The 14431-nt window shown below is 38.5% G+C and overlaps 1 protein-coding gene across 3 annotated transcripts in view; it reads left to right on the top strand.

The window, feature by feature from the left end:
* The window catches only part of GALNT1 (polypeptide N-acetylgalactosaminyltransferase 1), an 83001-nt gene that overhangs the window by 16916 nt on the left and 51654 nt on the right, over positions 1-14431 (top strand). The window contains exon 2 of one of the 3 annotated variants that reach the window (XM_066992614.1): positions 6375-6544. The exons of 1 other annotated variant lie outside the window; for it this stretch is intronic. The gene's annotated coding sequence lies outside the window, so the exon portion shown is untranslated. Of the gene's footprint in view, positions 1-6369; positions 6545-14431 lie in introns of all 3 variants that reach the window. One more of the 3 variants, XM_066992613.1, reaches the window with a different exon arrangement.

Raw genomic sequence — 14431 nt, 5'->3', positions numbered from 1 at the left:
GTCCCACCTGAGCTCTCACAAGTCGGAGGACAAGACCAGCGCTGAGACTGCTGCCGAATGGCGTAAGGAGGCGGAGATCTGGGGAGGTAAGCGCAGCTTAGTTAAGTTTTCAGTAGCCCATTACAATAGAAATATCACTGAAAAACTGAATTACTGACTCTTAAAAACAAACAAACAAAAATACCACCACCACCAAAACAAACAAAAAAACAAAGTGTGTGGTTGTACTGTAAATACTATCCCTTATTGCAGTTGCACTGTAAATCTTACTTCCTCACTCCTCCTGCCCGTCCTAGCGGCCGCTTTGTCAGCTGGAGGGGCAGAGAGGTGCCTGTTGCGTTTTGCTCTGTGGCTCACGTCCTCCATATGAATCCGGGCTGGTTGTTTTGCATGCTGGCGGAACAATGCGGGTAGTGTTTCCTGGTGGCTGAAGAAAAGGTGCAGGGGGTGTCTGCCAGCTCCCGGCAGTCAACACACGGCTCTTTGTTGATGGTCCTACTGAGAGCAGGCAGGCCGGGGCCATTGATGCTCCAGGCTCCTGCTTCAGGCTAATATACGTTAATGCTATCAAAACAAACTGGTTATGCTCATTGCTTTGCTCGCCTTTTTGTATCCTGAAAGTTGAGGAAGTCTTCCGTCATCTTCATGGGCTGCAGCGCTTCTCCTGACGTGCAAATAATTCGGGGTTTTTTGGAGAGCAGTTGTGAGGTTTTGAAAGATACCTTTTGTCTTTTAAGAGTTGTGCGATTCTGATTAGGTACTGTTGTAGTTAAGAAAAAAGTATTTCCCAAGAGGTTTGCTAGTAATGATGGTGAATGTGATAGCAGATGCCTTAATGCTGAGAACAGTAGATTGTCTGGCATTTTTTTCTTTCCCTTGTGCTTTCCAGGAGCGTAGTACTCTCAGCAGAGTGAAAATGAGCTTTGCTCTGGTCCTGATTGGGGATGGGGGAGTATTTTACAGTTGACTTCTAAAAAATAATATTTACTTAAAGAAGAATCTGTGGGTTGGCTTGTGTTGCTTTGAGTCAGTGTCCCCAGACAACAGAAGAAGGCAGGAGGCCTGTGAGAGGAAAGCGCTGCCGCACTCTGTGTGGCTGTACTTGCCCAAATTCTTGCTTTCTTGGTGACCAACCTACTGAGGATGGCCAAGGGCATACGCTTCAGATATCAGCCCGATTAAAATGACTGTTACCTTGACAATCTCTTACAAGTTTGGGGGAGGTAGCATGATAGCAGTATGTACTTTACACCTCTTAAACACATACCAGTATTTATGATTTGTTGATTGTAATTTAAATGATGCCTCTGAATCTCAACTTTTTTTCTGACAAACTGCATGCAAAATAAGTGCTTGTGTTGTCTTCACTAAGAAAGGCTCATTCAGCTGATTATTTTCCTTGCCATCTTTCTGTGTAAGATAAAGCCACAGAGAATTATGGAACAAAACTATGATGTTTGTGCTGTACATTCTGGTTTTATTTGTATTGTTGGTCACTTCAAGACCAACAGGTAGAAGATGCAATTTTCTCAGAGTTATAAATCTGGTCCCTCTCTGGAGTTTCATCGCAGGCTAATAATTTTTCTCTTTTCATACTTTCCTTTTCACTCCCTTGCTCTAGTATTTCTGACTGTGTGCAGAGCTGTGCCACTGGTCTGAGCTTGTAGAAGAATAAGCTGACAAAACAGACTTGGTTACATTCTTCATGGCAGGTGTGTGTAATTTTTTTTGGGGGAGGGGGAGGAGAAGTGTCACTGAATAAACAGAAATTGACTGTACTGACTGCAAAGATAATGGAGTGACTATGGTTTTTTTTTTGTGATGCATATTGTGTTTAGGGAGAGGTGAAAGTGGGATAACGAGTGACAGTTAGGAACAGACATCTCGTTGTGCAGAAGTAGCTCTGCATGATTGTTGCTGTTATTAACTTCCTTCTGGCACGGTTAATGTTTTCTGAATAATAGCAATGCAAATATTGAGGCTGTTTAGTATAGACGCTTGAATGGGAGACAATTATTTGTTGTGGTCTGCAAACACTGTGGCTTCTGCTGTCTGAATAAGGCCAGCACATTGAAACGTCTGGCTGAAATTTGTTGAGGCTTAAATAAAAGCTCCAAGTATTGCATTCCCTGACATGCCAATTTTCATTGCCCAAAAGAACCTTTCTTCAACGATGGGTGCCCTTTCTAGTGGGTGCCCTAGCTTTTCTGCAGAGGGTCTAGTGCATGGGATGACAGAAGGTTTAGCTGGTAGTAATGGGGTATAAAACAGGGCAGTAGACATGACTGGTAAGGGAGATCGCTGCCATGAGTCATCCTTACCTAATTTTCATTCTGTGAAATACTTGGACCTCATGTGCGAACTTCCTACAAGCAGAAGCTGCTTGGATGCTATCTTTCCAAATTCTAACATCCCAGCTCCAAAAACTTCATTTTAAGTCTGTAGACTGCTTGTATGGACAGTTTGAAGAGAAAGAAGTCTTCAGTTTGAATCGTGTAGCAGTGTAACATGGTACGGAGCATTAAAAATGGGTGCTTACGGGTAACCCTAGCGTAAGTACTCGTAACTGCTGTGGCAGTAGATGCCTTATTCTTTTTGCTCACTTGCATGTTCTCACATCCATGCCTCCTAAGCCACTTGCCTGCCTACATCAGCAGTGCATATAGGTTTTGACTATTTTCTGGGTTACTTAGGTTTTACATCAAGGAAATGGAAAGTCACAGTGCAGCTTCTTCAGCTTGGTTTCTTTTTACCCATTTCTGGCTGAGATTACTTTTGTTTTGAGCCTGAACCATGAGAAAATCATCGGCTAGTTCTACTGTGCCTTAATTTTTGTTCTTGACAGAATGTATTGGAAAATCCAGCTAGAGCAGAAACGTAGGGAAGAGGCGTAGTGGCAGGTAAGACAGTCTTCTCTTTGAACGTGCAGTTTGGGGAAGCAAATTTGGAAGCCTTATTGTGAGTCTCAGAGACACATGATCAAACCAATCTAACTTCCTCTACAACAGGAAGCTTGTGGACTGGAGAAAGCCACATGTGATACTCTTACAGAGCAAGCTAAGGAAACATGGCCTAGATAAAAAAAAAAAAAAAGCTATTTTAGGATGTGTGTTAAATCGTTAGCAGTAGCCAGGGTTCTTTCTCAGTGGTTCGCTTTCAGAGGGGGAAAGGATTTTCTGTGGGGGTTTGTGTAGTTCTTTCAGTTCATTGTTCTTGTGTGTGAACTGGATAATTAAATTTGAGAACTGGCCTTTGGGAATAAATTTGGGTACATCTGAAGTCAAGATGACAATTCAGAAGAATCTCGAGTGTTGGAAAGATGGCCTGAAAGAATAGAATGTGGTTTAGTAGATTAAGTGAACTGTTTCAGTTTTAGGTAAAAATAACATAAAAGTATAAGATGGGAAACAACTGCTGAAGTAGTTCCTGCCACCCCATCATCTACCCGAGTCTAGAACAACCCATGGATTAACAATTGAATGAGTGTTAACAATACAATGTTGCTCAGGAGGAGAGGTGTGTATGTATATTAGCATGAATATAGAGCGGTATAATTTGTAGGACGTGTATAGTTGAATCTTCTGCTCTGTAGTTTATTGTAAGGTTAAAGTGCTGTATCAGTTTTTGGCCGTTGTACTTCAGGAAGGTTGGAGGCACAGTTAATTTGCCTCAGGAGACCATAGGTAATGACTGGAGATTTAGAAAAGATAATGTGCGGAAGGAATGATTGAACTGGTATTTTTGTAACTCGGGGGAAGATCAAGGGAAACCAAGCTTTTAAGCACGTGGAAGTTCACTGCAAAATGGCAAACATTTGCCTTGGTAGGTGTGCCGTGCTTAGTAATGACAACACAACCCATTCTTTGTGTGTTCTGCTCTCATTGCTAGCTTCTTGTTTGCTTGCTTGTTTTGTAAGAGCTGTTTCTGTCCAGTTACTGATGGGCTGATACTGGACAGCGCTGAACAAAGAGCGTGTCATCTTAAGATCCTCTGAAGAAATGTATAAATCAGCCATGTCCCTAAAAGATAAATATTCATCTAACCAGATAGACATACAGATAAATATTTAGGTTAAAACTTTTGACCAGAGGGAAAACTTGATCCCAGCATGGCCAACTGCTTATCCCGTAACGGACAGCAGTTAATATCTCTTCCCAGTTTCCCCATCTTTAAGAGTGGATCATATTCTCCACCTATGTAAGGCACCTAAGTTTTACTGAAAAAAATGATATAAAAAAGCTAACTTATACAACACAAAAGTTCACAATATGTTGTGGTTTAACCCAGCTGGCAGCTAAGCACCACACAGTTGTTCGCTCACCCTCCCCCCTCCCTCTCTGGGTTGGGGGAGAGAATCAGGAAAATGAAACCTGTGGGTTAAGATAGAGACAGTTTATTAGGACAGAAAATAAAATAATAATAATAATGTTAATAGTACTACTACTAATAATGTGTACATACAAATAATGCACAATACAATTGCTCACCACCCGCTGACCGATGCCCAGCCTATTCCCGAGCAGCCGGCCCCCCCACCCCGGCCAGCCACCCCTATATATTGTTTAGCATGACGCCAGATGGTATGGAATACCCCTTTGGCCAGTTTGGGTCAGCTGTCCTGGGTCTGTCCCCCCCCAGCTCCTGCTGCACCCCCAGCCTGCTCGCTGGCAGGACAGAGCGAGAAGCCGAAAAGTCCTTGGCCTGCAACAATTAAAACATCAGCATGTTATCAGCGCTCTTCTCATCCTAATCCAAAACATAGCACCCTACCAGCTACTAGGAGGAAAATTAACTCTAACGTAGCTGAAACCAGGGTATATATTATAGTGATATGTAGAATCTAGTCTTTGTATTTAACCTTCTTGAAGGCTGTGACTAATTTGCTTTAACAAAGATGGTTAAGTCTCTTTGGATTTATGTCATGATCTCTTAAAGTAAACGCTCTCAGAAAGGTACCAGTTGTTATTGATGTTAGGTGTCCTGTTGGGTGTGCCTTGTGCCATCTTGGAAATCTTATTCTTATTTTTTTTTTAAAGGATTGTTGATGTTCTTTTTACTTCTGGAAGATCCGTAATCAGTTCTTTTAAAACTCGGACTGCAAGCTACTTCTGTGAATGTAGAACTGCTTAATGCATGCAGATAGAATAGGAGTAGCACCAATATTGTGGTAATTTATTCTGAAATGCAGCAAAAATTATGAGTTGATACATCTGCCTTTTCTTCTTTGGTATGCAAAAAAATAGGAAACTGTCAACTATTATAGTTATCCCTATATTGAGGCAGATAAAGTAATAATTTGTTTTGGAATAAGCAGTTGACAAACATCTTTTCTTTCACTGCCAATCTTGTCTTTCCTTACCATGTATTTCATCCACACTGTTCTGTTATCATAGTGCTTATAGCATCTTCATTTTTTTTTCTGTTATACCTGTTTTTTCATCTGGTCTGGGAATACAGAAAATTATCAGTTTAAACAGATATTAAATTATTCAAGTTTATTTTTCTAAGTTCATATATAATACAGCAAATACAGATAAGCTCATAATACATGGCTAGTATTACCTAAGTGTAGGCAAGTTATGCTTGTATTAAAAATTGAAAAATATGTTAAGATGTTTTGTTTCCTTTTCAGCTGCTTAGAATTTCCTTCAGGTGTTGGTGCATTAACCAAGTAAAGGAAGAGATTTGAAAGAATTGCTTCATGCTATATTGCTAAAATTTTAACAGCTAACACTTGAAGAGCCTCAGAGATCATTTTTCAGGTGTCACATTTTTAGATTTGAAAAATCATCAGTTCTTAAGCATCACGTCTGTGTTAGTTTAATAACGCTTTCCCCCCAAGCTGTCATTATGAATGCTAATGTTTAAATTGCGGGTGAGAGATGAAAGAATGTAGGAAAATACATCTGTAAACTACAATATATATGAAAAAATGTAGCCCAGAAGAATGATCTTCTAGAGAGCTGCTCATGTGAATGTGTGCCATGAAGAGGCTGTTTTCTAGCCTTATTGAGAACAGTTCCCAGTTTGTTGTGCTAAGTGCTCATGATTGGATAGAGGGCGACATATATAGAACTCAAAAATAGATAACTGCTTATTTAGGAGGACAGGCAGTCCTCCTACTCAAATCATATAATCTGAAAGGCTACAAAATGTTGATGACTTGTTCTACCTCTCTACTCTACCCTGCATATGTTGTTTTCCTCACAGGCTCTTTTTAGCAGCAATCTTTTGGCTCCTTCTCCCTTGCACAGTATTCTGGATTTTGAAGTCTTAAATAGTTGGGAAACTTTCCTGACCTTTGCCTTTCACATCAAGCTTTGCCAGAATTGAATTTGGAACTTATCTGAATTTCTGTTCTTCTTTTAGGACAGCCTTAAGACATTGTGGATTGAAGACCTCTGTGGCTTCTATGTTCATGGCAGAATGGCCTAGACCAGTCTGTTGCTCTATGGTTCCTACCACGGGTGCTCTACAGCAATGCAGTGGGATTTCACCACCAGTGCTTGTGGACCATCCAGATGGCTGTAAACCTGCAGAGGAGGTTAGTGCAAAATGTAATCCAGGATTTTTTTTATACTTTGGTCAGGTTTTTCTGCTTTGGATGAACCTTAGAGTGAAGGAGGCACTTAGAGAATGCATGTATTCTGCTAATTTGCCGTTCGATATTCCTTAGTTCTGTTCATTCAGGGTCCTGGTGGACCCATTCAGTTGTCTGAATCCATTAAACCTTTTAGATATTTGCACAACCCTAATTTATCAGTTACTGCAATTGTCTGCTGGTAGAGAAAAATTCCATGTCCAAGTGAGTAAAGCACCCCATTTTTAGTTCTCCTAAACTCTACTCCCACAGTATGGTATCATCTTGAAAAGCAATCTATGCCACTGAGCCAGAATTCAGATCAGTCCTCCAGACATAGAACTCCTGTGCTGTAGCTTCTAACAGAAACATGCTTCACTGTGAATGGCAACTAAACCTGTTTTCGTTTGTTTGTTATCGTGGTTTTTTTTCTACATAAGCACAGTTTTCCTTAAAGCATCCTTGTTGTACAAGAGATGACTTATTAAAGTACAGCTGTGTAGTTGCTGCCTGCCCGATGCAGCGTTTAACAGCTACGTTCCTGCCAATCCTTCTGTCTGTGTGCATTTCCCTCTTGCTACTGCTTTTTTAATCTCAATTGAAACAAGATGAAGAACCAAAGTTTAAAAGAACAAACAGGCAAAACTGTGATAAGACAGCTCTGTTTCCTTGGCAGAAAAAATGAACTAGCTGACTTGTATTTAGTGCTTCAAATGTCTTCCATTTGCTATCCTTGATATTAACGTTTTGTGCTTATTTGTTTCGCCTTGATTTTTTTTTCTTCCTGCTAACCTGTCAGTGTCTTTCATAACGGTAATTTTCACAGACTTAGCCTGAAGAACTTATCTGGGCCAACTCTGAAGTTCAGGTTCAGTGGGGGCAAAAAGGAAAAGTCCTGTTTCAGGTCTAAGTGGATCCTTTTCCAGACAACTTCAAAATACCATAATCCGACATGTGCTCTTAATGCTTAAGAAGTATCCCTTGAACAAGCATCAATTTAGAAGAGAGGGAAAAATCTGTCCAAAGTTACTACCTAGTACTGTTGAATATTAGTAGCTACATAGAATAAAAAAATAGCATAAAAAAAATAAAAAGCAGAGTACATTTTTTATTTCTGGGTTTATTGGTTATGGTGTCTCGAGCTGTAGCTCCACTGCTATTTCTTTCCCTGTAGCCTAGCCACTTGTTCTGTGGCTGTTGGCTCTAATGGTGTGTTCAGTTGGGTAACAGATATGGGTAGAAATTGCTGCAGATGGGAGATACTCAATCAGTCTGCGTTCTTTGGTCATTCTCCTGTTGTATCAGTTCCTTGATTGACTTTGTTGCGTTGCTGCATACGTTTTTGTTGGCGGGCATGCTGTGATGAGAGGAAAAAATGGAGTAGCAATAACTTACATGAAATAAGTCTTAAAATTTAACATGAGTAAATCTGCCACTCTAATTCTGTGCAATTAAGACAAAAAATCCAGAAATACTAGAAAAACATTTATTACAGAATGCTGAAGATGTAGTCTTCTTCAAAGCCTCTGAAAATAGCTTTGTTTAAATATTTTCCAGGATTTAAGTCAAAATTAATTTTTTGCACTAGCAAATTTTTCTAGCTTTTGAACTCTCAAAGGAGTTCGAAATATGAGGGGTTTGTTCCTGTTTAAAAACAACAACAACAAAAAACCATATTTTTGAAGCTGTTAACAAATCAGATTTGCTATTTTCTTTAAAACTCAACATTTCCATGCTACTGATTTCGATCAATTGTGACCTTGAATGCTAACTTTTTTGTAGTTTTTTGATGAAATAAAAGTTGGAAAGTCTGCTCAGTGGATCTGCTTAACCTTTGGATTTCCAAACTGGAATTCCCTCCACAAATGCGATTACAATGACCTAATCATGCTACCCAAGAGTTTATTTAAATATAGCATCCACATTTGATGTAGACCTCTTTCTTTCTTGTTACATTTTCCCTCATCGACAATGGTATGCTTTTTATGATGGGGTGTCCAGAGTACAGAAGAACGTTCATTCTGAAAATGAAAAAATGCAGTTTTTTTTGTCATACTTGTCTGATTTTTAAATGCAGCATGCTCTTGTTCTCAATGTTAATCCTTCATGTTTTTAAATTTCAGCAAATCAAGTTTAGCTAGTGGATATTTTTGATTAATTATTTGGAAATACTGCTGTAATGAATATAAAGAGGTTTAAAATATTTACTGTGGTATTGGAGATGTCTAAGAAGAGTCTTCAGTGTAGCCAGCATTTAGTTTGTCTGGAAAGACCAGCAAATGAGATCTTGCTGTCTACTTTTTTAATTTATTTTTTTTCCTGAGGTTATCTAATATGTCAGGTTGGATGGAGGAGGAAAGACAAAGCAGTTCACGATGAAATTACTAGGCTCGATTTCTTGTCCTCCTTAGTCTGAGTTTTTTTTCTATGTAGTTTCTGTATTCCCATTAAAAGTGGTTTGACGCTGCTGGCTGGCCATAGATTTGCCTCTTAGTTGCCATCAAGCTTCTGTCAGTCTTCGTGGCTATTCTGTTGGGCTCTTCACATATTCATGTTTGTAGGGACTACTAATGTACAAACTGGTTGATTTATTAACATTAGCATATGACCTGGCCTAAAGCAAGTTCTCTCCCTTCCACTTAAGGGAACACGGAAGCTATGCCTGCTGGTAATTTATGAGCTTCCATCATTTAAAATTATCTGTTTAAACCCTTACAGAAAGGCGTATTTAGTGGATAGGTGAATACTGTGTGGTTAGGGCTTTTTGAATCATATGAGCAGCTGTACATTTCTTAGATGGGTGGCATCTAAACTCCTTTCTTCCCATTCCCCCTTCCTCTTTCTCATGTTAAACAGTCTTGGTTCTGGCAGCAGCAGAAGGACACTTTTTCATCTGAACTCTACTTTGCCTGTTATCTTCATACTTTTATATATGATAGCAACCTAGGAGATATAGGTGGAAGAGCAGTGGGGAAAGGAGAGTGTCAGCTTGCATGAAATAGCGTTGGTCAGAGCTGCTGCCTGCCTGAGAGTTAGGGGTAGTTCGCTTGAATGTCCAAGGAGAAAATGCTTGGGAAAGGAAAGGAAGAGTAGACTTGTTGTGAATGTCCCCAAACTTCAATGATTTCTAAATTTTAAAGGATTTCTGCTTTATCAGTCTGCCTGTTTTGCTTTTCATCTGACAGTTCCTGCCTTGTTTAACTATCCAAGGTAGAACCCCAAGATACAAAGATTGCTTACTTCAGAGACAGACTTTCTGTGGACAATTTCATGGGTCCTTGAAGAAAATCTTGTGGCTGTTCTTTTTTATACCACGTGCACATCCTCTTGAGTTGACAGGGGAAATGAAGAAATTAATCCGGAGAAATATCATGCTGTGTGTTGCCAGAGATGTCTGGGACAGAATTAGGAGAAATTAAAGCGACTATGAATAAGAGGGAAAGGGAAGGGCAGATGAGAAGAATCTTATCCTTAGTGCATTACTGTGCTTGTAAAATAAGTATAAAATAGTTGTTGTCAGCAGAAGTTACCTGCTGAGTGGAAAGCTTTATGATGTGATAATTGATTTCCATGTGTTAATATATGCTTAAAAGCTGTATGGCCTGTCTGCATAAATACAGCCATTGCTTTCTATGTAGAATTTATATTTGCATGTGGATGTAGCAAAAGATAACAGGCTTAGTGAGAAACACTGCAAGGATTTCATGAATCTATCATGAAATTGGACAATGATAGTCTTTTTTTTTCCATGTCTGATCAGCTTTTCTCTATAGAGAAAGAAAAAAAAAAACTTAAAATTTTTCTTTAGATTTTTTCTTTTGTATGGATAACTGTTTTCTCTACATTTCAAAAAATGTTCAGCCCGGCAAAACTGCTGAGCTACTTTTTGTTAGAATTCTGGTGGTTTTTCTAGGCATAAATGTGTAGGTTTTTTTTGTTAGAGTATCTCTGGCATCATTGTTAAAAGGGTGGGAAGTAAAATGTTAACAAAACATTTGAATTTTGTACCATTCTTCATTTTATTTAAAATAATCTAATCTGTATTTTAAATGATTGGTTTTTTTGGCAAATTATATCTCCTAATTCTTTAAATCCTGATGCCTAGTCACTTGCACTATATTATTCATCACTTCTTAACTTGATATCTGCATGCATATGAACTGTTTCTAAGTTCTGCAGTTACTCTAGGCAGAATTCATCTAGCTTCTCTAGGATGAACACTGTTGACCCTATGTGTAACATCAATTTTTCTTTATCTGTATTGTTTGCAAATCTTCATGTATTTTATAACACTTGCAGATTTTTGTGTATTTTCCACAAATACTGCATACAGAGGGAAAATGTTCAAGTATATTTTGCATTTTTTCAGGTTCCCCTTTGGGATTATTAATCTACAATAGAAACTTTTCAGGGTTAGAGGTTTCTACAGTTAGTCACATAAAGATGCTTGGTTCTGTTCTCTACATTTTACCCTATCTTTCCAGAAATCTCCTCGATAATCTTTTCTTCTAATCAGCTGACTCTGCTTTTCTTTCACTCAAATTCTTGGCCATTAGTGATTCATCCTTAATGACTATTTGCCAATGTAATTTTACACTATCTTTAAAAGCTTTTGAAGAATTAATGAACAATTTTATTCCACTCTAGCTTTGTTTTCGATACATATCTAAATAATCGTAAGCCTTATGGAGGCTGGATATTTTAAAACATTTGAGACTAGTCTTGTAAGATTTAACACTTTCTCTTAACACACGAGGGTGATTTCAAGGTCTTGTAAAAGATTTGTTCACTTGATTGTTCATAGTCCGCTTAGGTCTTTGACCATCTTTTAAAAATGTATAGCTACCTTGGTGACAGTGAGTTCTTCTGACCTGAGAGTAGTCAAAAATTTTCCCTTGAAATTTGTGATTCTTCAGTGCTAACAGCTGAGTTAGGTGTTTAGTTTTCTTCCCGTATAACTTCTATCTTAATAGCAGAATATAGAATAAATAACACCCTGCTTTGTGTTTGTCAGTGTCGAGAAGAATCTCTGTATATTTCCTCAAAATACTTCAGAAGCGAATATTACCTGACATTTGTAACTGTTGACATCTGCAGACTGAAGAAAATCATCTGCAGAAAATTGTTGAGTATTTGACACATCTGGATGAAGAGTGATCTATTGAAGAGGAGAGTATTCACTTTAGCTCAGCCTCAGCTGGTAAAAACTGAATTTTCAGATTGACGCTATAATGCAGAACTTTAAAAAAAAATTTTGAATAAAATTTGATTTTTCCAGACTGCAGAAACATTGTAAAGGAAAATGGAAGATACGAGCATTGAGAATGTGGAACGGCTTTCTGTGTTTTTTTCCTGCTATGTAGTCTAATCTTGTGCATGTGATTTCTTAAAGAAGATTGTTTTCAATAGAAAATCTCACTTTTTAAGCAGGAATTTCAACTTTAAAAAAGTCCTGTCAGCTAGCTAGTTCTACTTTATAGCTCATCTTGCACCTGTTAAATGATTTAAAATAGTTACTTTGGAATGTGTGACTCGACTTCTCGATTCTTAGAAATTCCTGAGTGCTTGCATGCATTTGGTCTTAGTGAACACACACTTTGTAAGGCCAAGGGATGCGTTTTTCGGCTAGAAGCCTTCATGCTCTGTTACGTCATGTCAAAAGTCTGAGGATCTAAAATACATGGAGGTGTTTAAAAACTTTTGTAGCAGATAACAAATGCTGAGTATACTAATGGCCTCATCTCTACCTTCTATTGTGAGACTATAGCTTTGTAATATCAATTTTGGATAGTGAAGCTTTTTTTCTTCAAAGATCCTTGGAGCCTGCATTTGTCTCTGATAGTGAAACAAAAAATTACTTTGTTTTAAATAATTCTTTCTCCTGACTAATGGTAAACTTGCAAGGTCTGTAGCCCATGTGACGGGACTAATTTTCTTGAGGAAATGGAGGTGGTCACCTGTGACACCTGTGCTGATGGGAACTGGATTTTCTTCTTCTAGTTCTGCAGTTTTGGGGTTAGAATACCATCCACTGCAGCTCTTTAGGGATTTCTCAAAGGCTAGAGTCAGTTTATAGCTCTGAGATGCTGATCAGGAGGAGTGTTGCTTTAGTGGAAAAGCCAAGTACTAGGTAAAGGGGAGCAGAAGGCTCAGATAGGTAGATAAATCTCACTGATGCATCTTCAGGCATTGACTGGTGTGTGTCAGGGATTTATGAGCTTTGTGCGTTCCTAGCGCTGACATGAAAATCCTCACTTGCTGCTGCTGATAACAAAAGCTTTTCGCTCGTGAATCACTTATTGTCTTCATGCTGCCTGCAGTACTCACTGATGAAAATACTGCCTGTATTCTCTGGCTGGTTGTTACTCTAAGTCAAGCGCACTCAGTAGCCCTCCCAGAGTGTGCATGTGAAGTAGCTATGGCTCTGACGAGGAATGTTTTCTCTTTGTTAGCATCTGAGCTGTCAGTAGCCCAATTTAAGGCTGTGGTTGTTGCAGGAAAAGAAACAACTGTCTATTGGCTTATAAATCTGCTTTCCTAAAAGGATTGCCTATTCTGTAGCTGTCAGGACAGGCTGTGTTCAACCTAGGAAGGAAAAGATTTGAATGATGGTGGTTTGAATTTACCTGCCAGTACTATTATACCTAATAGCTGAATGCCTGTGCAAAAAGTTACTGTTATTAGCTTCAAGGTATTATAGATCTTTGTATTCAAGTTGTTATGTGTTGTAATTAAATTGGACTAATTATGTACTCGTGATGCTTGAAGCTGTACTGTAAAAAGATTTATATGTGTAAATTTTTTTGTGTAGGATTGGCATATGAAGTAATGTATACTGATTGTTCACTGGGCATAATAGAAGTACATTTTAAATCACAAAGCAGTTGAGGAGAGAATGGAAATGTCTGAAGGGTTCCTGAATAAATCTGTCTATTTTTAGTTAATTTTCCTTCAACCTGGAGAGCAGACAGAAAAATTAGAGCAATTGTTGGCTCAGTCATTTGAAAGCTACTTTAAAATCATAGGAGTCTAGTGAATCTCAGCTGTTCGTATGACAGCAGTAGTCTTTGTACTTTTATTGCATTCTTGATTTCCAAATTCTAGCAATCCTCTTGAGCTCTTGTAATATTTACAGTGATGTTCTGATAGGGAATATATTGTCTCCCAATTGGGTCTATTCTTCTTTTTCTGGTGTAGAAAAATTTGTTGTAGAAAAGAATACAACTCCAAAAGTTGAATAAATTGGTTTTGAACTTTTATCTGATAAAAATATTCTTCATGCAGTCCTTTGAAACCTTGCCTATTGCAGTTTCTTCCTGTAAGCAAGATGGAGCTTTCTTGAAGTCAGTCTAACAAATAACTGTTGGCATGGGGAAAAGAAGTAACTTAAGAAAGCCTTTCAAAGACTTTAGTTTGAGGAGTTCTGTAAACAATCTTTTATTTTATTCTCAAAAAACATCTGTTGGGAGAATCTGGTATTAGGGGAATCCACGAGTGTGGTTATGTGCGAGTGTGCTGTTTTTTTCCATTTTAAATGACCAAGAAAAAAATAAAACATCCCACAAACACTCAATTGGTATGGAAGAGCCTTGTGACAAAGATCCAGCATCTGCTTTGCTGCTGGCAGCAATTGATACAGGCCTTTTTATTTATGTTCATAATTGTTCTATGAATTCCAGGCTGGAAGACTGGGAGGGGAAAGAATTGCCTGGGTCACTGTGTCCAGTCCCCTGCAGTGGTCTTTTATAGAGCCACTGGGTTCTACTTCGAAACATCTACTTTACTGAGTTCATAAATCTCCTTCCCTTCCCTTTCAAAATACTGGTGCTTATACAGTGGTGTGTTTTTTTT

The sequence above is a fragment of the Anser cygnoides genome, chromosome 2 (genome assembly GCF_040182565.1).
Source record: "Anser cygnoides isolate HZ-2024a breed goose chromosome 2, Taihu_goose_T2T_genome, whole genome shotgun sequence".
Taxonomy (NCBI): domain Eukaryota; kingdom Metazoa; phylum Chordata; class Aves; order Anseriformes; family Anatidae; genus Anser; species Anser cygnoides.
The sequence above is the reverse complement of the archived record's forward strand: the minus strand, read 5'-3'. Positions and strand labels throughout refer to the sequence as shown.